The sequence below is a fragment of the Sceloporus occidentalis genome, unplaced genomic scaffold (assembly GCF_023333645.1).
Source record: "Sceloporus occidentalis isolate IW3139 unplaced genomic scaffold, rSceOcc1.0.p SCAF_4, whole genome shotgun sequence".
In the NCBI taxonomy this organism is placed as follows: Eukaryota; Metazoa; Chordata; class Lepidosauria; order Squamata; family Phrynosomatidae; genus Sceloporus; species Sceloporus occidentalis.
Genome location: NW_028316984.1, coordinates 17,481,321 through 17,509,158, shown reverse-complemented (window position 1 = coordinate 17,509,158; position 27,838 = coordinate 17,481,321). Strand labels below are relative to the sequence as shown.

Genomic DNA, 27,838 nt, shown 5'->3' with positions numbered 1-27,838 from the left:
AGTGACGGATAGCTGTTCATATATGTGTCTTGCTGTGCCACCCACTGCCACTGCTGCCATCATGAGTCATTTCCCCTAAGGCAAAAACACATAGGTGACCTCAGAGGGCATGACTCATAGCAGTGGCAGTGAGCAGCAAAGTGGGCACATTGTAAAGAGCTGCCCATTGTTACTCCAGAAAGCAGCAGAAGAAACAGAACAAAAGGTAACTTTAAAATAAAATATTTTAAGGGGAGTATACCACAAGTTCGGTGCTGAAATGGCTGGATGTCATCCAGACAGTCTGCAGCAGAACCAGGGATTGGGCCCTATGTTGTCCAGACTACTCACCGTGAGGACAGGGGGAGGATGTGGTATTTGGCCCATGCAGACACCCATCCTCAGACGGCTTTGAGAGAGGACTATTCATGTAGGACAGTTATAGGCTGCCTCCAGGACCAGCATGGCTTTCAATGCCATGTGTTTAAGAACAATAATGGGAGAGGTCTGTTGCCCTCTCATGTCTGGCTTGTGGGTTCCCCATTGGCATCTGGTAGGTGACTACAAGAAGCAGGCTGTGGGACTAAAGAGGCCTTTTCTCTGATCTAGCATGGTTGCTCTTCTAAAGTCTAATTAACATTTGTAATCAATCATCTAGTGCTTCATCAATCTGTTAATTGCAGCAATTAAGGTTTTAATCCTAGTTAAAACAAGATAAAAGAGACACTTCCTTGCTATACTATGAAAGCAGCCCGATATGCTCCTCCCGTGTTCACTCAGGGCAGATTTCTGTGGCTTTTTATTCTGGAAAGACATCTACACAGCACCAGAGGCAACCTCAGGATTGCCAGTAGCTACAGAGATAAAATACCACAAGTTGCTTATGAGCCAAAAGGAATTCACTGTAAACTAACCACCCACAGAGAGAAAGAGAAAGAGAGAGAGCGAGAAAGTAGAGACTTTTCAGTTTTATTAGCTTAGCAGAATTTAACAGAATTCTGGAAGCCTGCATGGTCTTGCTTGGCTATGGTATGTTTTGTTATCAGAACTATTATTGGAGAGAACTAGTTTTGACTTTTCAAAGTTTTTTGGGGAGGGGAGGGTATTAACCAATGAAGAATTTCATTGCTCTTCTCTTACTGCTTTTGTTGTTACTGGTGCGCTCAGGGCCATTGGAGATGTGGCCAGATGAGACTACTTTGATAGTCCATACCTTCACACCATCTCTAAACACGCACAATACGTGACTTTAACATTGTCACTCCTTACCACATTTACCTCCACATCTTTATCTGAAGGAACTGGTAGTTTTCAAAGCTTGCATAGAGAATTTTGTGCCTTTTTTGTTGACTTAATATTGTTATTTTGATAAATGGACTTTGCCTGTTAAAGGACATTGACACAAAGTGAGAATCTTTTTTAAAATAGGACAAAGCAGAGACTGAACATTTTATTTTGGGGACTACAGTTACTTGGTTAGTTGAAATCAATATGCGGAGCTGAGTTCACTTTCCATTGCTTCATAGGTTTTAATGCCCTCTTAGAGATTCAAGGCCACAATGAGACTGTAAGTAGAAGCCATTATATTTATCATGCTGCTTTTGTTCTGTAATTATTTAGCTTTTACAATTAATTGACTTCTGATTCAAACCAATTTAGACTCTACCATGGGCAAATTCATTATGAATAATTGCTGATTTGCTGATGATGCAGTTGAAACCCTTTGGCACCATAAGAAATGCAGCTCCTGGAACAGGTGTCAGTGTGAAGAAAGCAGTGATGGTTCCCTGATACTCATGCTGTTCAGCTAGCATCACCTTAAGCGGGGATAGATGACATGTTGCATCTCTATTGCATAAGCCATATTCCCACTCAGCCAGGATGTAATAGCAACCCATTCCCACTCAGCCAGGATGTAACTAGCCACTCAGGTTGGCTAGTGGCTCTCAAGACAGCAACTGTCAGGCACCTCACAACTGTTCTTTGAGCTTTCACAATGACATTATTAAGTGTGCTGCTGAGTGAGTGGGTTCTCTTTCCAGGTTAGAATTCCATTTTTTATCAGCAACAGTTTTGTGAATGCCCAGTGTTAATTACATCTTTGTCACTATCTGTACTTTCTGCACTGAAGTTCCCTCTGGATACAATCTGGATACAATCCTGAAATTCACAATGACATTTTATGCATTGGATGAAGTGGAATTACAGTCCATGAACGTTTATGTTGTGATCAGGTTTCTTTGTCTCTAAGGGAATTTAATTCTTGAAGAAAGCAATGAATATTTTAACAACTTTCTTCCTGTTGTGAGAAAGTCTTTGACAGCTACTTGGTTTTCAAAGAATATTTGCAGTTCAGAACTTATTGTGTTCAAAAGTCACATGCGGGTTTTGGGTTTTTGTTTTTTTTTGCAGAGAATGCAAAAATTATGTGCAAGAAAAAGCATATTTCGGTTCTGTGTTGTTTTCTGTGATAAATTATCATGTGTGAATTCTGCACAGAATAAATTCCGAACTGTGAAGATCAGTGGCATCCCTACACCTGGTATCATTTGGTGTAGGGGGCAGGAATTGTGGAGGAGGCATGCTCTTTCTCTCCATGGTGCAGGTTGAGCACACCCCCATCTCAATTCCACTGCCTCATTTTCTCATGAGGTGGGGAGGGGGAACCAGGTGCCATTTCTCTTCTGGGGTGCCACCTGGTACACTCTACACCCCTTGCACCTCCTTAGTGATACCACTGGTGAAGATTGTCGTCAGTACTGGAGTCTCCTCACAAGGTTTCCTGAAAATCATGAAGCACCTTTTAAAAACTATGTTTTGAATATTATCAAATGTTCTTTCCATCCCAATTCATTGGTGCCACAAGGTTCCTTATTGGTTTTGTTGCAGTTGACTAACATGGCTGCTCCTTTGGAAACTGGTAGATTCAAACAGAGTACTGAGAGAAAACACCTAGACAACTGACATCCCTAGCAAGAGTACTACTGTAGGCAGCAATTTGTTCCAAGAGTCAGTACGAGATTTAATATACAGCTGCCAGTGGTTCTTATTCCATCCCTTATGGCTTTGCCACTTTTGGATAGAGATTAAAGTAGAAATTATTTCTTCAGAAGCAGTTTTTTCAGCTGTACGTCATATTCCAGCAAAGGGCTAGTGTTTTCCCCCTTTACCTAAACACACTTATTGGGTGTTTCCAAACAGGCAACTTCAAAACACTACCAGTCAGAAGACATTGTTCATCTATTGTTTTTCCTCATTAATGTTTTTTTTCTATGGAAATACAGTTGGCCCCTTGTAGCCACAGATTCCGTATTCACAGATTCAACCATCTGTACCTTGAAAATATTCAAAAAATATATAAATTCCAAAAAAGCAAACCTTCATTTTATCATTTTATGTAAGGGACATAGTTGTACAACACCATTGTGTTTAATGGAACTTGAGAATCCATGTATTTTGATATCCACAGGGGGTCCTGGAACCAAATCCCAGAGGATAATATGGGTCCAATGTAAAAGCGAGAAATAGGAAAAAAAATATTGGGAAAGCACGACAGAATTATAACTGGATGAGGATGTCTTCTAAATCTTCAGTAAAATTCCATGAATGAGGTAGGATGATTGCACAACAAAAACTTTCTCTAGAACCAAGATCAGTGTGCAATTATTTAATCAGATTCAGTGGTGAACAAGTAATCATAAGTGTAGTGGAAGGAAGGAAAGAAGGTTGGAAGGAAGGAAGGAAGGAAGGAAGGAAGGAAGGAAGGAATAATAATAATAATAATAATTTGTTTTATTTATATACCGCTATTCCAAAGATCATAGCGGTGAACAGCAAGTAAGCTAATTAGCAAGTAAGCTAATTTGCCCCCAACAATCTGGGTACTCATTTTAGCGACCTCGAAAGGATGCAAGCCTGAGTCAAGCTTGGGCCCTTTTGCTGGTCTTGAACTCGCAACCTTGTGGTTTCGAGTGAATGGCTGCAGTACAGGCATTTAACCACTGCGCCACCAGGGAAGGAAGGAAGGAAGGGCATCCCAGCTCTTCCCAATTTACTAAGGTAAATCTTCCTGATGGTCTGGAAGCAATTTTAACTTCCTTGGTACAAGCAGAAGTTAGAAAAGTTACTTTTTGAGATTACAGTTCCCAGAATACTTTAGCCAACATGGAATTATAATCTAAATCAGTACCTTTTCCAAGAACTGGCTACAAGGAATTATTAGTAGATTATTTAAAAGCCTTCACTGATATGACCTATGAGAATCCTTCTTCCTGCTTTTATCCATAGTGATTTCAGAGAGTTTTTAAAAAGCCCAGATATTTGGGAACTGAATGGAACTGATTTGAGAACTGCTAGCAATAGCACTTAAATTTCTATACCACTTTATAGTTCTAAGCATTCTCTAAGTGGTTTACAATGTGTTAGCCAATTGCCCACAACAAGCTGGGTAGTCATTTTACAGACCTATGAAAGGATGGAACGTGGAGTTAATCTGGAGTTCAGCAGGATCAAACTCACAATGTTTTGGCTGCATTTAACCACTGCACCACTAGGGTTCCTGATTTGCAAACTTTTGTCACCTTCTTTCCTTAAATTAATACTTTGGTTTTAATTGTTCAGAAACATACTCCCATATGTCCTACTTCCATTGGAATGGGCTAGATATAATCTTGATGAGTACCAAAATGATAGAACACATGGTAAGGAAAGGAAAGGACAAACAAGTTGTTGGTAGTGAACAATACAGAATGACAGAAGATGAATGATAATGACTCCCAAGGAGGAGTGGGAAGCCTCTTTTGAGAAAACCTGCCCTCTGCCAAGACAGACTGTACTACTCCAGCACACCAAAATCAAGACCCAGCCCATGCAAATGAAAACTACCCAGGGTCAGGGGGATATCGCAGCATACAATGGATCATTAATTAAATAGACACACTGAGGCCTTGTTATTCATCAACAGACCAACACAGAGATTAACGTGTAAATAACTTCCTCTCAACCAAAGTTAATACAGTATATATATATATATATATCCCACATTAATTGAATAGACACCCTGAGGCCTTGCCATTCAACAACAGACCAACACAGAGATTAATATGTAAATTACTTCCTCTCAACCAAGGGTCACACAGTATATATAGCCCACTTACTTCCATGCCAGCATTCTCTAAAGATGCCAGCCACAGATGCTGGCAAAACATCAGGAACAAATTATTCTTTGAACACAGCCACATAGTCCAAACCCCCCACAAAAAACACCATAGCGGCTTTGCATTTCCAAAGCAGGTAGCTCAGCTCTAATTAGTAAGTGATTAGCAATTCATGATTGCTGATGAGATCTGGTACCTTTAGGGTATTTAGGCCCTAAGGGAGAATATGGTCTTCAGGTAACCTGGACGTGAGCTGTATAGGTCAAAACCAACACTTTGAATCAGGAGCCAATGAAGCTATTGCAACAAGGGAGTTCTGTGTTCCCCAATCTGGCTGCAGCTCTTTGGACCAGTTGCTGTTTCTGAACACTCTTCAAAGGCAGCCCCATGCAGATCACATTATAATTATCCAACCAGGATGTAACTAAGGGATGTGTCATCGTGGCCAGATATGTTATCTGAAGGAACAGGCACAGCTGGCACACCAGCTTTGACTATGCAAATCAATTCCAAAAGAAGAACTCCAAATTTAAAAAGTTGCAAACTCAAACCTGGCTCAGAAGGCTTCCAAAGGAATGACTGTCACAACATTCCTAGGAAACTCTTCTAGCACAGATCTCCATTGAGCTACTGTAGAACAGAATGCATGAGCAATGATAAATGTTGCTATATTGTGTGTTCAGAATGACTCAGGAGTTGATGCTAAACCAACAGTCCCCAAACCCTAAATATGTTCTTACTCAAGGAGCAGAACAGAGATTACAGTCAAAAAATTAGAAGAAGACTAGGATTGGAAAGAGCAGCTGCAAAAGAACTGGACAAGATTATAAAATGCAAAGATACACAAATGAGCACTAAAGTAAGGATCATCCAAGCCAATATATTCCCTATCACTCAGTATATATGTGAGAGCGGGACAATGAAGAAAACCAACAGAAAAAAAATCAACCCATTTGAGATGTGGTGCTGGAGAAGAGTGTTGAGTATAGTGTGGATAGCCAAGAAGACAAATAAATGAATTCTAGAATAGATCAAGCCCAAACTTCTCCCTAATGCCAGGATGACTTAATTGAGGCTGTCATACTTTGGCCACATCATGAGAAGGCATGAATAATTAGAAAAGACAGCAATTAGAATAATTAGAAAAGACAGACCAAAAGACAGATGGTTGAACTGAATCAGAGAGACCACTGTCCTCAGCTTGCAAGACTGACAGACCAGTAGAAGACAGGTGGTCTTAGAGAGATCTCATCCAGAGGATTGCCATGAGTTGAAGTCAATTTAAGAGCAGTTAATAACAACAACAAGATCTTATAAGCTGTTTATAGGCTGTGCATCAAAGGATAGCTTATAGATTGATGTAACCTGTAGTCCTCTACCCACTCACTTGGAAGAATGCTCTATTTGATTCAACACAATTGTGCTGCAAAGAACTATATTCATTCAGCAGAATGAAATAAATCTAGTGTGTACCCAAGCATTGGGATGAGGAAGTAGAATGGATTGTAATGGATTACAAGTGGATTTTTTTTGTCTGTTTAGCTTTAAAATATTCCTTAAAAATAGAAAATGAGTATGGAAGGCAAAGGGCTGAGCTAAATTGTATTCCTTCTCTTCAGTTTGTTAGTTTTCCTGTTTGCAGGGAGTAGACAGTCCAAGGGTATTCCACACCTATATTATGGTGATGTAAAGTCCATTTTACCAACTTTGGACTCTTCTGCCTTGTTCTGCTTCATGTCTAGGCAAAGTCATTGAGCAGCTTCCTTCAAAGCCTTATTATCCAGATGTCTTGGGCCGTAACATCCATCAACCCCAAACAGATAATGGGTAATGTGCTCTAGCACAGCCAAAGGGTTATATGTTGAGGAAGACTACCACAAAGATTCTGCAAACAGGATTCTGAGAGCACCAAACAGTGTTGCAAAACCCATGTAGATGACACCCAGCAAGATCTTTTATCAAAGCCACAATATCCTGATTCCTCTGTACTGTGCACCACATATTTTACATATATATTATAAACTGTGTGCATATCTTATATTAAGAGATGTAAACAGCTCTCTTAATTGCAGTGACAAATGAAGCACTTACATTTCTCCAATTGCATAATTTGCCTAGAGGATGGGTTCATAATGACACAAGTATTGCGCATAATCAAGAAAAGAGAGTTTGAGAAAGGAAATTCATCACCATCTCAACCACAGCACCAGAAGCTCTTCTCTAAGTAGGTTATTAAACAAACTGTTTCTAAGGTGGGTCCTTTGAAAAACCTCACTGGAGTCTATATAGCACAATTGGCTTTGTAAGACATGAGCTGGGAGCTTACAGATGGCATCAGACTGTGAAAGTCATGAAATGACCACCTATGGGTCTCAATCCAATAAAAAGCAGACCACTTTCTCATTTCATTAGACATTAGTTGTCCTAGTCCTCCAAATGTTTTCTTAGCACTCTGCAAAGCAGAAGCATGCACTTGGCATTGATGTCTTTTTTCCATGATTTATTTCTCTAATTAAGGTAGGGAGAAAAATTGGCACAGGAACCTTCTTTTTGAAGTCAGCAATAACTCTATTTCATAGGCAACAAGTAAGTGAAGCTAGATCTGGGGAGATGTGATAATCAGGAACATTCCCTCCCAGTGGGCTAGACCCTGAACAGCAGTTTTGACTAGTATCCTATGAGCTCAAGATGGAAGACCTATCTGAATTTTAAGCAATGCCTGGAAAAAACTGAGTTCAAAGGAACTTGCTTACATAGGGTAAACCATTCCTGACCAAGAAAAATCAATGCAGTCATTCAGTAACACCTGTTATTCTGCATTCCTTCCACAAGATGTGTGACTACATCAGAAGCTTGATTAACATATATTCTATTTATTCCAATGTATCACATCATATTATGGGGATTTCATGTTAGTATAGCCCTATCAAAAGGATTTTCTCTGTTCCAAACAGATGGTTGAAATGTTTTGGCTGTCTCCAGAATATTCACTAAATTTGACTGCCCTCTTCAGTGAAATCTAAAGACCAAATTACACATGCACGAAGACAGTACATCTTTTCCATTTACTCTGGCTGTAAACGGATCGGGAGGATAGCATTCCCATTGTAGTGCCTTCTATAAAGTTTGATCCAAAAGACAGCAGTGCAAGTGACAGTCAGGCACTTTTACAAATGAGAGGGAAAAATCAGTGTCTTCTGGACATATGCAGGATGCCAGCATCAGCCAAATATCAACAGGGTATTCTTTGCCTACCACTCCATCAGAGTTTTCTTTATACCTCTTTCTCTTCTTTTTTTTTTTTTCTAGATGAAAATGTGAAATTCTTCAAAATAGGAGCTAAAAAGAAAAACAAAGCAAAGTATATGGGGGCACTTGATTTTTTTGTGTATGTTGGAGGATGGGGTCCATAGGACTAGATTTTAAACTGTGAGACTGCAAGATGAGATTTCTCCACAGTGAACTGAAAATGATAGTATTAGTGTGCCCACTAATTTCACAAGAGTATGGGTGTCTGTCCAAACTGGAGACTTATGACTTCTTGGCAGTATGGCCAGTTTTACATTGTGGAGTCACACTTGTAAAATGCCAGTTACTTCCAATTATTTATTAAATTGTTGACATTTATACCACACCTAAAAAAAATAAATAGAAAACACCAGTGGAAATTAGTAAAGTAGTAAATCCTTTTAAACAAATAGTAGGGGAAAAAAACCGATGACAAAAAGCTACTGAAGCCCCTAAGAGTGACTACGATCTGTTTTACAGGGGAAAGTACAGCAAAACAACTGTAATTGCAAGGGGAAAGCAAGGTGTGCTTCCTTCAGACACACAGATTAAATATTTTTTATTGTAACTACAAAGAAGACTAGTTCAACTTTCTTTTTCCTGTTTGCCTTTTTTTCAGATCACAATGCACATGCTAATCAGCTCATCTATGCTTGAATGTCTGCGACAACACCCAACGGTTCTTTGTTGTTGGACAGTTAAGGTACTGTATATTGATAAATGTTTGTACTTTTGACACTTCTATTCTTCACTGTCACCTCACTAATTACTCTTTCTCAATAATAATATGCCAATTGCAGCCATACTTCACGCATCTGCTGAAGTGGGTTGCAGTCCATCCTATGCCTGTGGTGGTGAACTGTAGATGGCACACAAAGCCATTTTTTGTGGCACGTGGCAGGTGGGGAAGAGGGCAGGGAAGAGAAGGAACAGGTGCTTGCCTGTCCTCCTCCTTCCCGGCCATCCTGGGCTTTCAGCTTCCCGGAAGGGTGCGGGGGAGGGTAGGAAAAGGTGCTCATCTGTTCCTCTTACTTCCCGACCGTCTAGGGCTTTCAGCTGCCAGAGGCAGCTGAAAGCCCTAGACGGCCGGGAAGTAGGAGGAACAGATGAGCACCTTTTCCTCCTCCTACCCCCCCCCGCACCCTTCCGGGAGAGGCAGCTGAAGACCTAGGGAGGGACAGGTGGAAGAAGTCTCATCCCCAGAAATCCCATTCTCCCTGGAAGTCCCTCCCCCAGCACTGCGTAACACCCAGTGCCAGAGGCCTATTAGTTTGAGCACTTGGTCTTTAAAAGGTTCACCATCACTGCCCAGTGCCAAACAGTCTTTAACATTATTTCCCCCATAACAGACTAAGATAGCTAGCCCCTGAGAACTCCAGCTTGTTATGCAAGAAAAAAAATGTCATAGTAAGTACCAATTCAATGTGGTAGGCCTATTTTCTTAGAGGAGGAGGATGACGAGGAGGAGGAGAGGTAGAGGGAGGAAGTGCCAACATGGAGGAGGAGGGAGGAGGAAGAAGAGAAAGAGGCAGCAGCAGCAGTGATGGAAAGTGTCGGAAAAAGAGGAAGGGGAGGCAGAGGGAAGAGGTGGAGGGAAGAAGAAGAGGAAGAAGCAGGGGGAAATCAGTGGAGGGAAAAAGAGGAGGTGGAGGAGGAGGAGGAAGAAGCAGTGGAGGGAAGAGGAAGAGGAGCAGGAGGTGGCAGAGGGAAAAGCAATGGAGGGAGAAGTAGGGGGGAGAGGAGGTGGCTCCCTGCTGCCCCCAGGCAAGAGAGCAGCAAGGCAGGCTTGAGGGGCGGGCAGGGCAAAAAAGTCCCATTGTCCCCAGTGGTAGCACATCTACATGGCTGCACCACCACAAAGGATAATTTACTTGAGCATCTACTGATTTTGGTATCGGGGGGGGGGGGAGGGACCCAGAATGAGGTCTGACTGTACAGTAAATTGTGGCTGTGCGATGTGTATGGGATGCGACCAGGCACCGGTGGAGCTAAAAAAATGTACACAGGATGTAATGGTGAGAGTTAAGACTCAGTGTTAATTATTATATACATAAAAGAACCATCCTCTTCTGTGAGTAGACTGGTGAAAGGTGAGAGCTTACTCTATCCTAGGAGAACCTAAAAGAAACACAGACTCCTTCTACTCTCTCAGTGCTCCTTTTCCAGAAAGCACCAAAGAATTTCTGCTGCCACCTTTTACCCACCCAGGCATTACAGAGAGGCCAGAAATGGTGCTGTGGCTAAGAAAGTTGTAGTGATGGTGGTGTGTCAGTGCTTATTTTCACTCTCTCCTTTTCCCCCTTTTTCTGTACTCAGAGAAGGGAGTGGTTCCTTTTAAAAATAAGAATTAAGGTACACTACTTAGAGTGACCTGTTGATAAGTCAGCCTGGTTTCTTCTTTTGAGTCAATTGTTTTGCCTAAATTTTTTAGACTTACACATGGGTATATGCAGTACTTCAATAAGCTGCTAACACTTGCCTTTCCCCAGCTCCTTCTTTCCTCAAGATAGCTCCTGTGAGGGGGACCTGTGAAGCAGATGAATGACAGAAGTAACTAAACTGTATGGCTATCTTTGTCGTGGCAGGACATCTGTTGCTGCCGCATTTCCCTCCTTCTTTCATTGTGCGCCTAACATTTCCTGTCGCCTTTCTTCCCCCTCTCTTCATTGGCCTCATGCTGCTCCCTTACCTCCCTCTCTTGGACCTTGCACTCCACTGCTTGTACCTGTTATGCTTCCTTCCCTCTGTCCCTACCTCTCCCTTTCATCATCTTGTGTTGTCACTTCCACCATTGCCTTTTGTACTGACTAGGGCACTTCCTACCCTCTGCCCCCTACCACTTATTTCATGTGGTATTTTTGCACAGAAAATTATCTTTCAGGACAGAAATCTCATTTCCTGTACTGAAAATGCTGTTTTCTGTGCAGAAATGCCACATGCACATATTGTGCAAAATAAGTCCTGAACTGCAAAGATTTTCTTTGGTTCGGGAGATTTCTCATCAAGGTTTTCTACACTCCAAGAAACAAATTTTTGGTCATTTTTCAAATATTTTTGAATATTCTTTCCATCCCTAAAATGGACCCAACCTACAGTTATAAATATATAAAAATGTCATTCACAGGTGTGAGACTTCACTCACTGGCTAAGTGTATTCAAAGTCATAGCCACATATCAGCATGCAAGCAAATCTGTTAGCCATATACACTGAAAGGCAGTAGCAGTCTTGTTTGTTGCAGAATAATTGGGCAGAATAGTGCCTGTATATTTTGCTCCATACTTCTGCTTCTATAAAGGACTTACATTTTAAAAATGGAATCTGAACAGCTAATAATCCAGAAGAACATTGTATAGCATACCTAAAAGGTGGGTAAAATCCAGCTAACTGAGTAATATGGCAACCCTAACTGCACTAAACCAGTTGAAGAACTTACTGTACTTTATTCTTTATCCAACATCAGCATAGGGAGCTAATGCCAAGCTAGCAATGTTAATTCCCACACAGGTATCTAGCTGGAGAACACTTGCTGATCAGTAATTACTCTGTTCTCAACTAAATTTTATTACAAGACTGAAATATTGCATATATAGTTTCACATATGCCCTCAAGCTTCTTTGCCTTCTCCTGAATCAACCTGGTAGCTCAGCCAAAAGAGGTACTGTTGGAAAGCCCAGGTGCAAAGCTATGGATTTTTGGTCCCTCTGTGACCTACTTCTTCATAGCAATTTCTACAAATGCCTGCCAGTCCTTGCCCCTACCAACCAAAAAGTAAAAAGAAAACCATAATGAAACAGAATGTTTAAAGCTTATTTGCCTTTATGATGTCACCAGAAAACACACCAGTTCTACCTCTCATCGTTGTTGGCAACATTCCAGATCCAGAAGTGAGCTAATCGGTCAACTGGAAGAAGGCATTTAAAAATGGCTACTCTCACCCCTGATTCTTAGTAGCACAGTATGGGTAGCCACTTTCCTATCTGACAATTTGTGTATTTCTGAAGCATTCACATCTTACCATAGAAGAATGATGGTCATGTTGAGTTTCCTCTCATTGCAAATATATGTGTATGTGTTTATGTCAGAGTGTGCAGCCACACTGCAGAATTAAAGCAGTTTGACCCCACTATCCTATAGCATCCTGGGTTTTGTAGTCTGGTGAGGTATTTAGCCTGGCCTGTCAGAGAGCTCTGGTGCCTTTCCAAACTACAAATCCCAGGATTCTTTAGCATAGAGTCGAGGCAGTTAAAGTGGTGTCAAACTGCTTTAATTCTGCACTATGGCTGCACCTAATGCTGCACCCTTCTGCTCCCCATGTGACAGTCCGGATCCAGATTGGGCTCTTCTCTGTCAGCAATTTCAATCTAAATGCTTCAGGCAAGGAGCATCAGATTGAGATCACAATGGGCAAGTCTCTCTTCTTCAGACAAGGAGCATCAGCATGATGTCAGAATGGGCTATTCTCTCTCCTTCAGGCAGGCAACATCAGCCTGAAGTCAGAATGGGCCAGTCTAAAACCTTCAGGGAAGAAACAGCAGCCTGAAGTCACAAGAGGTGAGTCCCAATCCTTCAGGTAAGGGGCATCAGTCGCAAGTCACAATGGGTCATTCATTCTCAATCCTTCAGGCAAGGAGCATCAGCCTGGTCAGAATGGGCCAGTCTCAATCCTTCAGGGAAGGAGCATCAGCCTGAAGTCACAAGGGGTCAGTCCCAATCCATCAGGCAAGGAGCATCAGTCTCAATGGGCCACTCTCAATCCTTCAGACAAGGAGCATCAGCCTCAGGTCACAATGGGCCAGTCTCAATCCTTCAGGCAGGCAACATCAGCCTGAGGCCACAATGGGTCACTCTCAATCCTTCAGGCAAGGAGCATCAGCCTGAGGTCACAATGGGCCACTCTCAATCCTTCAGGCAAGAAGCATCAGCCTGAGGCCACAATGGGCAACTCTCAATCCTTCAGGCAAGGAGCATCAGCCTGAGGCCACAATAGGCTGATGCTCCTTGCCTGAAAGATTGAAATTGACCTATTGTGACCTAAAGCTGATGCTCCTTGCCTGAAGGATTGAAATGGGATTATTGTCACCTCAGACTGGTAGTCCTTGCCTGAAGGATTGAAATGGACCTATTGTGACCTAAGGCTGATGCTCCTTGCCTGAAGGTCACAATGGGCCAATCTCAATCCTTCAGGCAAAGAGCATCAGACTGAGATCACAATGGGCATGCGTCTCTTCTTCAGGCAAGCAGTATCAACGTGATGTCAGAATGGACTCTTGTTGTTTGAGCATGACTTCTAGAGGATTCTGAAGATACAATACTATATTTTTAAAAAAATGATAATAGTAATTCCTACATGACAAACAAATTGTGCAGAAAACAGCAATGATAAACAACAAAACCACAGGCCCATGTTTTGTGCAAGACTGTCAGATTTTGTGCAACTTTTTGTTGTAAACAATTTTTTTGTACAACATTGTTACTTTCTATGCAAAAAACAACAACATAATAATCTTGCACAAAATACATATAGCACACCCTCACCTTACCAGGGGATCCATTACACACACACACACACACACACACACACACACACACGTGTAAGGCAAATTCTGTTGTGATCAAGCCCCACTCATTTGAATGGGGCATGCCCCTGTGGTGTGCTGTGTAGCATGTGCCATTGGTGCATGCCCCAGTCACCATATTAGGGCTCACTGTCCACGTAACTTCAAGTCCGCGTATGGTGAGCCCTCACACTGTACAGCCTTTGTACAGCCTTTTCTGCTCACACCCCACAATACAAATGTTATACAATGTGCTTTCCATACCGAAAGCTGCACAATTGTCAGGGAAAGCTGCATAGTTCTCAGGAGAAAATATACTGTTTCCCCAAAACTGCAGTTTTCCTGGGCAACCTATGCAGTGTTTGTAGAAAAGCTGTGCAGTTTCCTCTCATTGCAGGGGGAAAAACTCAGAATAGCAAAAAGCTACTGGATGAAAAATTGTTTCATTGCTCTTGATATCCACTGAGACTTCGAAAACTGAGACTGACCAGCCTTGGGTATAAGTGTGACTTATACATTTGTTTGTCTCTCTTTTTTAGATCAAAGTACAGGGAACTATTCTGTAGCACCTTGTGTCCTATCCAAAACCACCCCTTGAAAGCTGTCAAGGCCACTGGAGGGTTGCTGCTGGTGGTGCCCATCTGTGGGGAGGCAACCAGTGGGGAAGATATGGCTGCTATGGATCAGAGTGGAGGAAGGAAAGGGAGGGTGCTTCATTATAAGCACACCCTTGTGTCTTCCAAGTCCAGAGAAATGACATCTTCATTGTTTGAACTGCGTTCCCCCACCATCTCTTCCCCACAAGTCAGCATCAGTAGTGCCAGCCTCTTCAGCAGTTTCACAGCTGCTGGGGTGAGAGGAGGACACAGAACTGTGCAGACAGAGCATTACGCTCCTCCTAGCTGTTCTAGGATCTCAGCCAGCCAACACGATCCATTTTCTTGCAACTCTTTCAGGGGCACTGATACAATAATTGTAACCAATTACTTTGAAAAGACTGCTCTGGGCTGTAGACACTGAAACAATCTCCAAAAGAGGACTATCTTTAAGTCCACTCTAAAATTACCTTGCTCTGTCATAGTTTTATAAGCATTTTAAAACCGCATTTATCAGACTGAAATGAAAAAGAAGAGAAACAAAATTTTTCATTTGGCTTATGCAGAAAATGTATTTGTCAAAACAAACCAGATATGCCATTCATTCAGCACCAAGAAGATAATTTTGATGTTGTCTTTATAGTCTTAATGGGGGTGTGGGACTAACTAGGTACTAACCTGACTCTTACTTATCTGCATCTAATGGAAAAGTTTCCTTTTCACCTGTATCAGATGACTTACAAATAGTATCTAACATCAAATAACCTGTTGAAAACGGCTCAAAATGTTTCAAATAATTGTTGGTTGTGAAAAGGAAGGCTCCTTTTTTCATATGTGGTAGATTTGTAAGAAGATGAAAAGTTACTGGTCTAAGATTCCTATGTTAATCGCCAAAAATTTAAAGCTAGATTTTGTAATGTTACCAGAATTTTTTTTATTTGGCAATATGGATAGGGAACTGGATAGTAAAAATTGAACACTTCTTTTATATATGACAATAGCAGCAAGAATATTCTTTGCACAAACTAAGAGATGGACTGAAGGAGTGATGATTAAGGTTGCTGAGTTAGCTGAAATGGCCAAATTAATATGGCTTCTAAAAGAAAAAAAAAACTCTTTTTCAAAATTGCGAACCATTTGTGGTTTTTTTTAAGCAATTCTAACGACTGAATAATCTGTGGATATGGTTATTAGTAATTTTAGTATTATTATTCAGTTGAATTTATAATGATAGAATATTTTTTTCTATTTTTTATTTTTATTTTGATTATAGTCAGGATGGAAAGGGGTATAAGAGCCCTACTGTGTTTTGATTGTATGACTTTCACTCCCCCCTTTTTTAACCTCCCATTCTTGCTTTCTTGTCCTCCTCCTTCTCCTCTTCTCCCCCTCCTTTGATTGTATATTATTTTGATTGTAAATTTAATTGTTTGTGTTAAACATTAATAAAAAGTTAAGCTAAAAAGGAGATATATGTTTTCTTTTCCTTCATTTTCAGTTTTCTTTCCTCCGAATGAATCACACACGAGGAGCATTGGATAAAGGCAGAATTAAAGCTTCCCACCGAAACTGTTTCCCAGTAAACTCATACTTCTCTGTGCGCCTATCTCATTTAGGCAAACCTCCATACTTCTCAAGGGAGAAGCCTCTGGCAGTGCTTCTTAAGGTTATTTGTAGAGGGTGACTTGACTTGTTTTTGCTGTAACTGCAAAAAGCCAGAGTTTCATCCTTACAATCTCGTTAAAGTATTCAACCATATAGGAAAATCCAAATATTCAAATAAGTTCAGATGATTTAGATTAGGAAAGCTGAAGGCGTAACAATGTTTCATGCCAAAAAGAGAAAGAAAAAAGAAAGAAAGAAAGAAAAATGATTAGGTTCATAGTAAAAAGCTTTGTGCAGGATTTCTAGTCCTCAGCTGCTAAATGAACACAAGGCAATAGTAACTTCAGAGCAGTTCACCTGGCCCACCCAGGGAAATGCTATTTCTAGACAGAAACAGAAACCCTAAGCTCCGTAGAGCTAGATTGCCCCTTTAATCTAACATGAATTGGATGCTGCTAAGCCTAATGTTTAATTTGAGAAAACAACCTGAAAATAGCATTAGAGGAAGTAGTGGATTTGTAGAAATCTATACTTTTCCTGATGGCATTTCTGGAAAACACTATGTTTGACTGTTATGTCTTAGTCCATGAGGTTACTAAAACTACAGGCCCATAGTTGGGCTTCCTGTGTGATACGGCTTGTAATTTGGATTTTTGAGGAATGGAGTCAAAACAGTCTTCACTTTGAATTGTTCCATTCTTTGCATAAAAGTACTACCGGGTTCCTTCACTTAAAGAGGAAAAAAATAATGGCAGAATCAGGTTCAAATGAAAGGGAATATATTATTACAGAAATTGCACACATGTTAACAAAGGATAGAAGTGTAGAAGTAGATCTTTGGAACATTACTTGTTTGCAGTACAACTCTCTGAATCCCCAACTACCATGCTGGTTGGGGGATTCTGAGAATTAGCATTCGAAACAGCACTTTCTTTTTTAAAAATTATATCTTTATTAATTTTAAAATAAATTATTACATTCAAAGCCCTGAGATTACTGCATTGCATCTAACTATGAGCCCACTTCAGCCATCCTTTCTCTCACTTACATGGTAGGCATTAGTAAACTATTTTCTCATCCTCAACTCTTCATCTTCAATATTTATTTGTTCCAGTTTTTAAAATCACACCTCTTTTTCAGGTAGTTCAGAGTAACTGACCTGATATTCTGATATTGTGTCCCATCTATGGGCAGATTTGTTTATTTACATTTTTTTAAAGGGGAAATCTACCCAAAGCACTTTATAAGGTAAAATTCTAAAACAATACATAAAGTGGAATAAATTTGAGCACCACAACAAAGCACTGGAAATAGCAGAAATGGTAAAAACATCAGTTGTTTGTTTTTGTTTTTGTTTTTGTTTTTTTTTTGAAGGGCACCCATTGATATAAAAGCAGACTAGAACATCAAGGTTCTCATCCAGGTCTAGATATGTGAGATTTGGTCACTGGAGGCAGACAACTGTCCCACTCCCTCCTCCTCCACAGTAACCATTCCAGGCCCCTGAAATTGCTACAGAAGGGATCAAAGGATGCTGCCAAAAGGGGTGAGCCATGGTACAGGGGAGAGGAAGCCAAGAGTCCCTGAAAATGGAATAGAGGCACCTTCTGAGGTGGAACCCACCTGCTAGCAACTGTGGGATGGTCAACTGTGGCTTTCAAGACTCTCAAGCAGCCATACCTAGACAGTCAATGGAAGGGGGCAATGGGCATTGCAGTCCAAAAACACCTGGAAGGTCACACTTGCTCATCAGTTGGTAGCAGAAGACAAATCCTGAATACAATCCCAGATCATTAAGGCCTATTCAGAATAGAAAAGGGAAGAAACAATGCATATATCAGACCTAGCCCCGCTTAGCTTTATCCTTCTAGACCATGCCCTTGGAAAGGCAAAATTGACATACCCTACAGGGTTGGTTGAAAGATGACTGTTATAATATATACACACCACACTGAATTTATTTATTTATTGGAATTATATCCTGCCTTTTCCCCAAAATCCTATTCAAGGTGGCTAAACAGTCTTTTAAAGCAATATCTTAAATCTATCTGTATTGTAATTGTTATTTCAGCATAATTTTACCATTATGTCAGTTGTAATAAAGCACAACCATGCTATTGCTCTATACTGTCCTCTGTTGCATTTACAATTGCTTTCTCCTCCAAAACTTATCATTTAGAGTATCACACAATGTTTTCCTCAACATATAACTAGACCTTTTAGATTCCAGAACAGGGTGTCTAGTTAAACATTGACTAAAATACTTGATTTCCCATTAATCCATGTAGGTTTGTTTTTGTTTTTGTTTGTTTGGTTAAAGTTCTGACTCAGTATGTCATTTGAAATTCAATGTTAATTTCCCCTTTGGAAGTATAAGCATCTTATATTTATAGAATTATATCTATTCATATACTGTTGTTTGATCACAGTTCCTCCCTTTTCATTGGGTGCAACAGTTACTTTATAGATTTCAAGTAGTGATAACCTAGATGAAGACATATGGCATTCAATATACTAAATATATGGCAATCAATACACTCCACATGTTGCAACTTGTCAATACAGTCTGCCCTTGCCATATGCAGGAGATCCGTTCTGGACCCCTCCATGTAAGGCAAATTTCACATATGCTGGAGTCTCACTTAATTGAATGGTGGTGCACTGCCATCTGATTTACATGCCTGGACCTAAACTCTGAGAAAGATTGATATAGCAGGAGATGTGGGCTTCTCCACTCCTTGGAATCATCAGAATAACTCCCATAAGGAAAGACCACCAACAACAATTGAGGATAGGAAATGAAGAAGCAGAAGAGTACACCAGTACAATGATAAGTATCCCTGGCTCCCTTCTTACTTTCTTTTTACAAACAAATAAAGTTTCAATGTCTCTCACATTCATAATCTACCTTTTCCATCTCTTGTTTGCAACAGAGGTGGGAGGTAGTGCTGGGGAACAATGAAATATGTCTCCTCTTCCTCTTCAACAGTTGGAGCCTCTGCTGGACTGATGTCCTTTTCACTGTTGGAAGGAGACCTTCTACCCATGGTAGGGCAAAACCAGTATCCAAGTTTAACTGTTTATAGACAGTTAACTGTATATCACAGGGCCCATTCACACTCACAAAAAAAAACTGGTTTTGGAGTTGACTAGATCCAATATTGAAAAATCAATTTGAATCAATGCAAAGTTAACACTACATTTTCCATTACCAAATGCCTCCACGTCTATTTAACATGGTTCATGTCCACACATACTTTTGTACTGGAACAAAATGGATTCTAAATATTGGGTATGATCGATGCATCCTGGTTCTTTCTTTTTTAATGTTAATCATATGATGCAAATGAGTATGTTTCTCATTATGAAAGCAAAGAATAATAGAATCATACAATTGTAGAATTGGAAGAGATCACAAGGGCCATCCAGTCCAACCCCCTGCCATGCAGGAACTCTCAATCAAAGCATCCCCGACAGATGGCCACCCAGCCTCTGTTTAAAAACATCCAAGTAAGGAGACTTCACAACTCTCCGAGGGAGTGTGTTCCACTGTCGAACAGCCCTTACTGTCAGGAAGTTCCTCCTAATGTTGAGGTGGAATCTCTTTTCCGCTAGCTTGCATCCATTGTTCTGGGTCCTAGTCTCTGGAACAGCAGAAAACAAGCTGGTTCCCTCTTCAATATGACATCCCTTCAAATATTTAAACAGGGCTATCATAACACCTCTTAACCCTCTCTTCTCCAGACGAAACATCCCCAGCTCCTTAAGTCGTTCCTCATAGGGCATGATTTCCATACCCTTCATCATTTTAGTCACTCTCCTTTGGACACACTCCATTTTCTCAACTCCTTTTTGAATTGTGGTGCCCAGAACTGGACACAGTATTCCAGGTGGGGCCTGACCAAAGCAGAATAGAGTGGCACTATTACTTCCCTTGATCTAGACAATATAAAATTGACAACCTAAACAACCTAAAATTGCATTGGCCTTTTTTAGCTGCCTCATCACACTCTTGACTCATGTTCAACTTGTGGTCTGCATGAGTCAACAGTGTGATGAGGCAGCTAAAAAGGCCCATACAATTTTTGGCTACATCAGCAGAAGTATAGTGTCTAGATCCACACATCCCATGGGAGAATCATCTATGGCATCCAAGGATCCTGCATCCCTGGGAAGAATCCCTCATGACACCCATGAATCCATGCTCCCAGAGGAGAATCCCCCATGGCACCCACAGATCCATGCATGCCAAGAGAGAATTCGAGCCACAGAACTGTAACTCCCTCCCACGAATCCATGCAAATGCAACAGTTAGCAGAAACTGTAAAAAAAAGTTTTTAAAAACCCACACCGCATCATACACCTCTGACAGCCCCACGGCAGCACTATGAGGGGCGAAATGGTGGTTTGCCAAGACTTGTGGTGGTATAGTTACCACCCTTCTGCCCACCCTCTGCCCATTTTCCCTCCCTCCTGGGTGTCCTGAATAGAATCGGAAATGTGTTCTTTTAGAAAGAAATGATAAAATATCTGTTTTCAAAAGAACCGGTTCAGGAGGACTTGTGCCCATTCACCTCGATTCAGCCCCAATTCAGCCCAAACACAATCAGGGTGCAAATTGGCTTGAGTGTGAATGTGGCACATATAATACAGTCTGATCTGCTTTGCAAACTGGTTTAAATCATAATGCGAATGAGGCCTAAGCCTTATTTAAATCATTTTATTATAAAATCAGCAAGTCTTCTGTGTAATCATACACACCAGTAAATTTAGTAAGTGGTTTATAGAACTGTGTTTCCAATTTCTATGCATGGTTGTTAAAGCTGGATAGTATTAGGAAGAGAATCAACTCATTTGAGATGTGGTGCTGGAGAAGAGTTCTGTGGACTGCTAAAATGACAAATAAATGGATCATAAAACAAATCAAGCTAGAACTCTTCCTAGAAGCCATGATGTCTAAACTGAGGCTGTCATACTTTGGCCATATCAGAAGAAGACATGAATGACTAGAAAAGACAATAATGCTTAGTAAGATAGATAGCAACAGGAAAAGAGGAAGACCACATTCCATATGGACAGACTGAATCAAGGCAGCCACAACTCTGAATCTGCAAGATTTAAGAAGAGTGGACAGAGACAGAGAGACTTGGAGGACTCTCATTCATAGGGTCAACATAAGTCAAGGTTGACTTCACAGCACTGAACAACAACAATTATAGAATCCATAGTGGTGAACATCATGGCTGTTGATTGATCAGTTGATAATCAGACAGACACTGGATCTACATTGGAACATCTGGAGAACTTGAACAGGGATGTTCATTACTGGCACTTAAAAAGTCAGAAAAGGAGAGGAAATAGAAATAAAAAGTTATGGAGTACCATAACATCATTTAAATGATTGAATGATAAGAGAAAAGATGGGTATGTAAATCTTACCCACATTACAGATGGGGGTGAGAGAATTGTGGCTTGCCTAAGGCCACCTAGCGATTTGTGGTTGAGGTAAGATTTGAATCATGGTCTTCCCACCTCATAGATACTTAGCCATTATACCATAATTGTACTCTGAGTAATATTATAGTGAAACTTGGGGGTTTTGAAACTAAAATGCTGGCATGTGAAAGAAAAATGCTACAAAAGGAGTTCAGCAGGCTAAGTTACCAGAAAGTGCAATCTATTACAAGGAAAAGCAATAGATTCTTGAGAACAAGAACTTGAGAAATACAGTAATAATAAAAGAATGTGATGATGCTAAGACAGGAACATGAAATAATTGGTATTAGTAGCCAAAGGATTATTCTATGGATTTTTAATTATATGTGTATCCCACCACAGGGATGGGGAACACATGGTCTCCAGATGTTCCTGGACTGTAGAGTTGATGTAAATGCTTTTATGCACACGGATGCATTTTTTTTGGGGGGGGGGGTTGTTATATTATTTACAGTTGCACCAAACCCTGTTACATCAGTGCAGCAGCAGTTATGCAAATGGCTGTACTGTCCACAGGGTTTGGTAAATGCAATTCTCAGCAGTGGGTGGGGAGATAGATTAAGAATCATGCAACTGGACAGAGCATGGCTGTATTTTCTATTGCATTAGTCATACAAAGGTGTAATCTAATAGCTCCAGCATAGTTCCACTGGCATCATTTTATGCTAAAATGATACTGGAGAATAGGACCTTGGCCTGAGAATGCTACACCATGTGTAGGTTTACACACAACCAAGTTACCTGGACATCATTCAGCAGAATGTTCAGTGAAGTGAGGATCTAACAAACTGATTCTCCTCAATAGGATTATTGATTTGTGAATGGATACAATTAGAAACCTGCATTATACAGACAGCAGTATTTAAGAGAGGGATCAATCAATTACTGATCATGTCAAGTCAGTCTACCATTAGGCAGAGTAAGACATTTGTCTCGGATGTTTGATGCTGGGGAATGGTAGCAAGTTGCTGTAGCAAAACATGCCATGTACCTTTCCCTGTGGCCTGTCCGCTACTCTCCCGCCCTCAGATCTAGTGAAAGATTGTTCCCTATATTGAAGATTGAAGCTTAATTCAGTCATTCAAGTCAGGTGTTGTACATAGAGAAAAGTATGATCTTGTCCAGTTTAGGCAGTAAAATATCTTGAACCAGCCTTGCAATCCAGAACAGCCCCAACTGGAAGGAACTTTTAAAGCTAGGAATGACAAGCAATACTTTGAAAAGTAGTAAAATAAAGGATCAAACAAAACACAAACTAAAATTGAACCAAATGATTGTTTCTTCCTGAATCTGCCTGAACCCTTAAAAATAAGAATGATTACATTGATTTAGAACAAGGGTTCAACTAAAACAATAATGGACATCTTGGATGTGGTTAAACACTCAACTAGTCCCAATCAGAATGAATTGTGAGAATGTAAACTGACTTCTTTATAGGTTTGCCTCAGTATTCAGCTTCTGTCCTCTGACAGATTGGGGAACTGGAAGAAAAGTTGGCGGCTTTTCAGACTAAAGATGTAATCCACTGTAATTAAATAGCATAAATTAAAAGCATGTTACAAAGTTAATATTACCTGTTGAACTTAATATTTTTTTACTTTGTACATGTTTCGTATTGTCGTTCTGGCTGACTGTCATAGTAAGTTAGGCTTGTTAAGTTGCTTCTCCTCACTTTGAAATCCACACAGCAGTGTCAATGATGTGTGTGTGTGTGTGTGTATGTGTGTGTGTATTTTCTTCCACATAGACCTGAAGGGAACCCAGTTACCAAGTTTCAGTTGGAGAGAACCAGAAGCAAACTTGTTTCAAAAGACATTTCATCAGAAAAAATCAGGTAAATCCAAGCTTTTGCCAAGAAACTGGAGGGGAAACCCCTCAGGTGAGATCACTGCCAGTTCTTTCCTTTTTGAAGCAGTCTTATGAAGAAGTGAGAGAACCAGAGAAGAGTCATACAAGACTCTGGGCCTTGCAAGAATCTCTGCCATGGGCCTGGATGCTCCTAACCTACTTTGGGGTGTTGTTTTCAGGAGGCATTAAGGGGGTTGCAACCTAATATGCTTTCTAGTTAAAATTACAAATTACAGACAATTACACCAATTATACACAAATTTCTCATGACATAGAAAAAGCAGCAGAAAGGTAGTGTAATCTGCACTGCAGAAATAACACAGGTTGACATTGCTTTAATTGCCATGGCTCAATGCTGTGGAATCCTGGGATATGCAGTCTGATGTGGCACCAGAGCTCCCTGACAGGGAAAGCTAATTATCTCACAAAACTACAAATCCCAGAATTCCACAACAGGGAGTTGGGGGAATTATAGTGGTGTCAACCTGTATTATTTCTGCAGTGCAGATTACACTTCCTTGCTGTTGCTTTTTCTGTTCCATCAGAAAGACAACTTTGACTGAAAGGAGGAGGAGTTAGGTTTGGTTACTGAGACAAAACTCATTGCCAGCTGAGTCAAACCTAGGAGGCATTTGACACAACGCTTGACATATGGTGTAGACTTCTAAACTGTGAAGCTTGTATTTTAATATGGGTGAATGCAGTGCTAGTTTAATTCAGATTTTTAATTGGGTTTTCTATCTGCTTCCTTTGCAAGGATTTTAGTTCATGGCTTGTTAATTTTCCATCTTGATTGTTGTAATCTTTCTGATTGGTTTCTATTATTTCATCTTAGTCTCTGGGTTTCTATTCAACATTCTTCTGGTAAGATTATCTTTTTGGCCTGTCCTTATGATCATGTCACTCCACTTTTGATGTTTCTGCACTAGTCACTCATTCCTTTTCGGATCCAGTGTAAGCTTTTTGTTTTAACTTTTAAATCCATACATGACCAGCTTCCCCCTGTCTTTCAGCCCTCATTTCTCTTTATCAAGGTGCTTGAACTCTTCATTCTATGAATTCTAGGTTTCTCACTCAACCAAGGTTTTCCTTCTATTTTTGGCTCATCTAAATCCTTTCTCATACGCTGCTCCATGTTGGAATTGAGTCGCAGAATGTTTACAGAGTGCTCCTTCCCTCGTTATTTTTAAAGTTAATTGAAAACTCTTGTTTTCCAAAAGCTTTCAGAATTTGTTTAATTAGTTTCATAATCTTGTATATCTTGGTTATTATTTTGTTTTATATTGGTTTTTATTGGAGTATACACACAGACACACACACATTTTCCAGTTCTATTGTACTGGTTTTATATTGGTATTACACCTTCCTTCCCATGCTTATTTTTTTTTTTAAATACATTGTACATCTTTGACAGAGGCAGCTATCTTTTATTGTTTTGTTCTGTTAAGTGTCATGTATGGTGAAGTTGCTATATAAATAATTATATAAATGACAGCAATGTTGATTATAAAAATAATAATGATAGTTACAAAAATCACATGCACATAGATGCCTCATATTAATGTATATATAAAATAAAATCATTAATGTACACACACATACACTTAAAAGGCAGTGTTACACACTTCATAGGCCTAACTAGCCTGAAGGTACCAAATCCCATCTGATCTTCAAATCCAAGGAGGGTCAAACCTGGTTAGTACTTGGATGAAAGACTTCCAAGAAACATCTGGTGCTGTAGGCTATTATTTCAGAGGAAGGCAATAGCAAACCACCTCTGAGAATTCTTTGTCTAAGAAAACTCTATGAAATGTATGGGACCACAAGCTGATAATGAGTTGAAGGCACTTACATACATACACACTTCATGGAATAAAGTACTGTATATTCTTGTGTACAAGTCAACTTTATGTACTGTATAAGTTGAGGGAAGGTTTTAGAGCCAAAATCATGGATTTTGATATGGCCCATGCATAATTTGAGAGTAGAATTTAGGAGACAGAAGCTTTTAAGATTGGGTTGGAAGTGGAGTTGAGGGAGGGGGGAAGAGAAGCTTGATCATCAGAGGAAATGCAAGGAGGATGAGAAAGAAAGATTTTAAGATTGGGTTAAAGAGGGGGAAATAGGGAAATGCAAGGAGGAGGAGGGTGAGAAGAAAAGATCTGGAGATCAGGTTAAAGTGGAGGGGAAATGGGGAAATGCAGGGAGGATGAGGACAAGAAGGAAAGGTCTAGAGATAGGGTTAAAGTGGAGGGAAAAGGGGGAAATGCAAGGAGGATAAGAAGGAAAGGTTTGGAGATCAGTTAAAGTGGAGGGAAATGGAGAAAAGCAAGGAGGAGGAGGAGGAGGAGGAGAAAAGGGTTGGAGATCAGATTGAGAAGGGAATCATCACCACACACACACACACACACACACACTTATGCCTCATAGCTCTTTCAGCAATCACTGCTGAGGCACGGAAAGTGTGACAGCATAACTGCTTTTTAATGTACCTTTATGAGCAATATTACTGTTTGTTGTTGTTGTTAACAGCCCTCCAGTCGATCTCAACCCATGGTGACTGTGTTGACTTGTAAATACATTGACCCCAGATTGTAGAGTCAATTTTTGGGCATAAATTTCTCAATTTATAGTTGAGTATATATGGTGTTGGTCATCTGTCAATACAGGCTGGTGCCTCTTTCTCTTTTTTTTCCAGCAGGCAACCATTGTAGAAAGTTATGTGTTGGTCAGTTTTTTCTCTGCTTCTGGTGGATTGCATCAGCATGAGATCACAATGGCAAATTTCTCTCCTTAAGCTACAATATCAGCCTAATGTCACAATGGCTAGTCTCTCCCGATCAGGCCACCAACCTCAGTCTGAGGCCACAATGGCCAGTCTATCTCCTTCAGGCCACCATCATCAGTCTGAGGTCACAATGTCCAGTTTCTCTATTTTAGGGGACAAGTATCAGTACAGTAAACACCCCCTCCCCCCCTCCCTCCCTCCCATGCAGCAATACTGAAATGGATGGCAGAATGTGGGCAAAAGATCAGCAGACAAAGAGCAAAAGAAGAGTTGGCAGGTGAGGACCACAACTAATATTGCAGTGTTTCTACTTACAGCATATATCCCAGGATGGGCTGGCACCAGAAGAGATAGAGGTAATGGGGGAGGGCACAGTAATTTTGGCAGCACCACACATATAACAGGGAGACAGCTCACAGACGCTGCCAGAGCTGGTTTGAAATAATTACCAGAAACAAACAAGTGAAGACTCGCAACAAAATGCTATGATATATCTCTAGAATCTGACAGGAGCACCCCAGGGACCCAGCCATCCTGGCATGGGAGGCTTGTAGCCCATGTTTGGGGTTCTTCAAGGTGTGGGTGTGGGCAGAGGGAAAAGGTGTCTTTTTCTCCCCCACTCTTACATAGAGCTGTGTGGCTCAGATCCATACCTGACTGCCAAAACACAGAGCTTCCTGTTCTACTGCTATTTATGCTTCTGGAGAGTGTGAAGGGAAATGGCGTCTGTTTTTCTCTTTTTGATATATGAAGGAGGAGGAGGAAAAGTGTCTCCTTCTGTGTTTTTTCAAACATTCAGGGCATACATTTCCCTACCCTTGGGCTTATGTCCAACATTATGCAAGCAGATTTCCACTTGGGCAGCACGATGTTTCCTTCTTCTCCTGCTTTCCCTGCAGCCCTCAAATCTGACCTAGAAGATCCTCCAAGCCTCTGGAGCATATTTGAAGGCATGTGGGGGATATGCATGCACTAGAAAGGGAAAACCATCTCCTCCCCATTCCACTGTTGACCTCTGTTTCTCCAGTGGAGACAATTAACTGGGTAACACCTTAAATCCTCATTGTATGACTCCTCAATCTTTGGGGGTCTCAAGCACAAACACACACCTCTTCTCTCCCCTTATTCTTTCTTTTCCGTATCCCACCAGTCTTTGAAAGCTCCACTTTCCACTTATTTAAATTTTCACAGTGGACCCTTGGTATCTCCTGGGGTTTGGTTCCAAGATTCCCCATGGATACCAAAATTCTTTGATGATTAAGACCCATTATATATAATGAGGTAGTAAAACTGTGTTCCTTATATAAAAGGGCATAATGAAGGTTGGATTTTTGGAATTTAAAAAATATATATTTTCAAGCTATGGATGGCTGAATCCATGGATGCAGAGTCCATGGATATGAAGAGCTGAATGTATCATGTTGGAAGTCAGTGTGGTCTTACCTGTCAAAATGTCTGTCAAAAGCAAACATGCATTTCCTCATGCCTAAAAAACAGGATGGGTACAAGATGTTCCACCAGATGTT

The 27,838-nt window shown here is 40.6% G+C and overlaps 1 long non-coding RNA gene across 1 annotated transcript; it reads left to right on the top strand.

Annotated features, from left to right (window-relative positions):
* The first annotated feature begins 1,505 nt into the window (after positions 1 to 1,505).
* On the top strand, positions 1,506 to 15,331 carry LOC149313551 (uncharacterized). Its single transcript, XR_016281080.1, has 4 exons — positions 1,506 to 1,546; positions 9,043 to 9,126; positions 12,897 to 12,975; positions 14,519 to 15,331. It is a non-coding gene; the product is annotated as an uncharacterized LOC149313551 (long non-coding RNA).
* Positions 15,332 to 27,838: the final 12,507 nt, after the last annotated feature.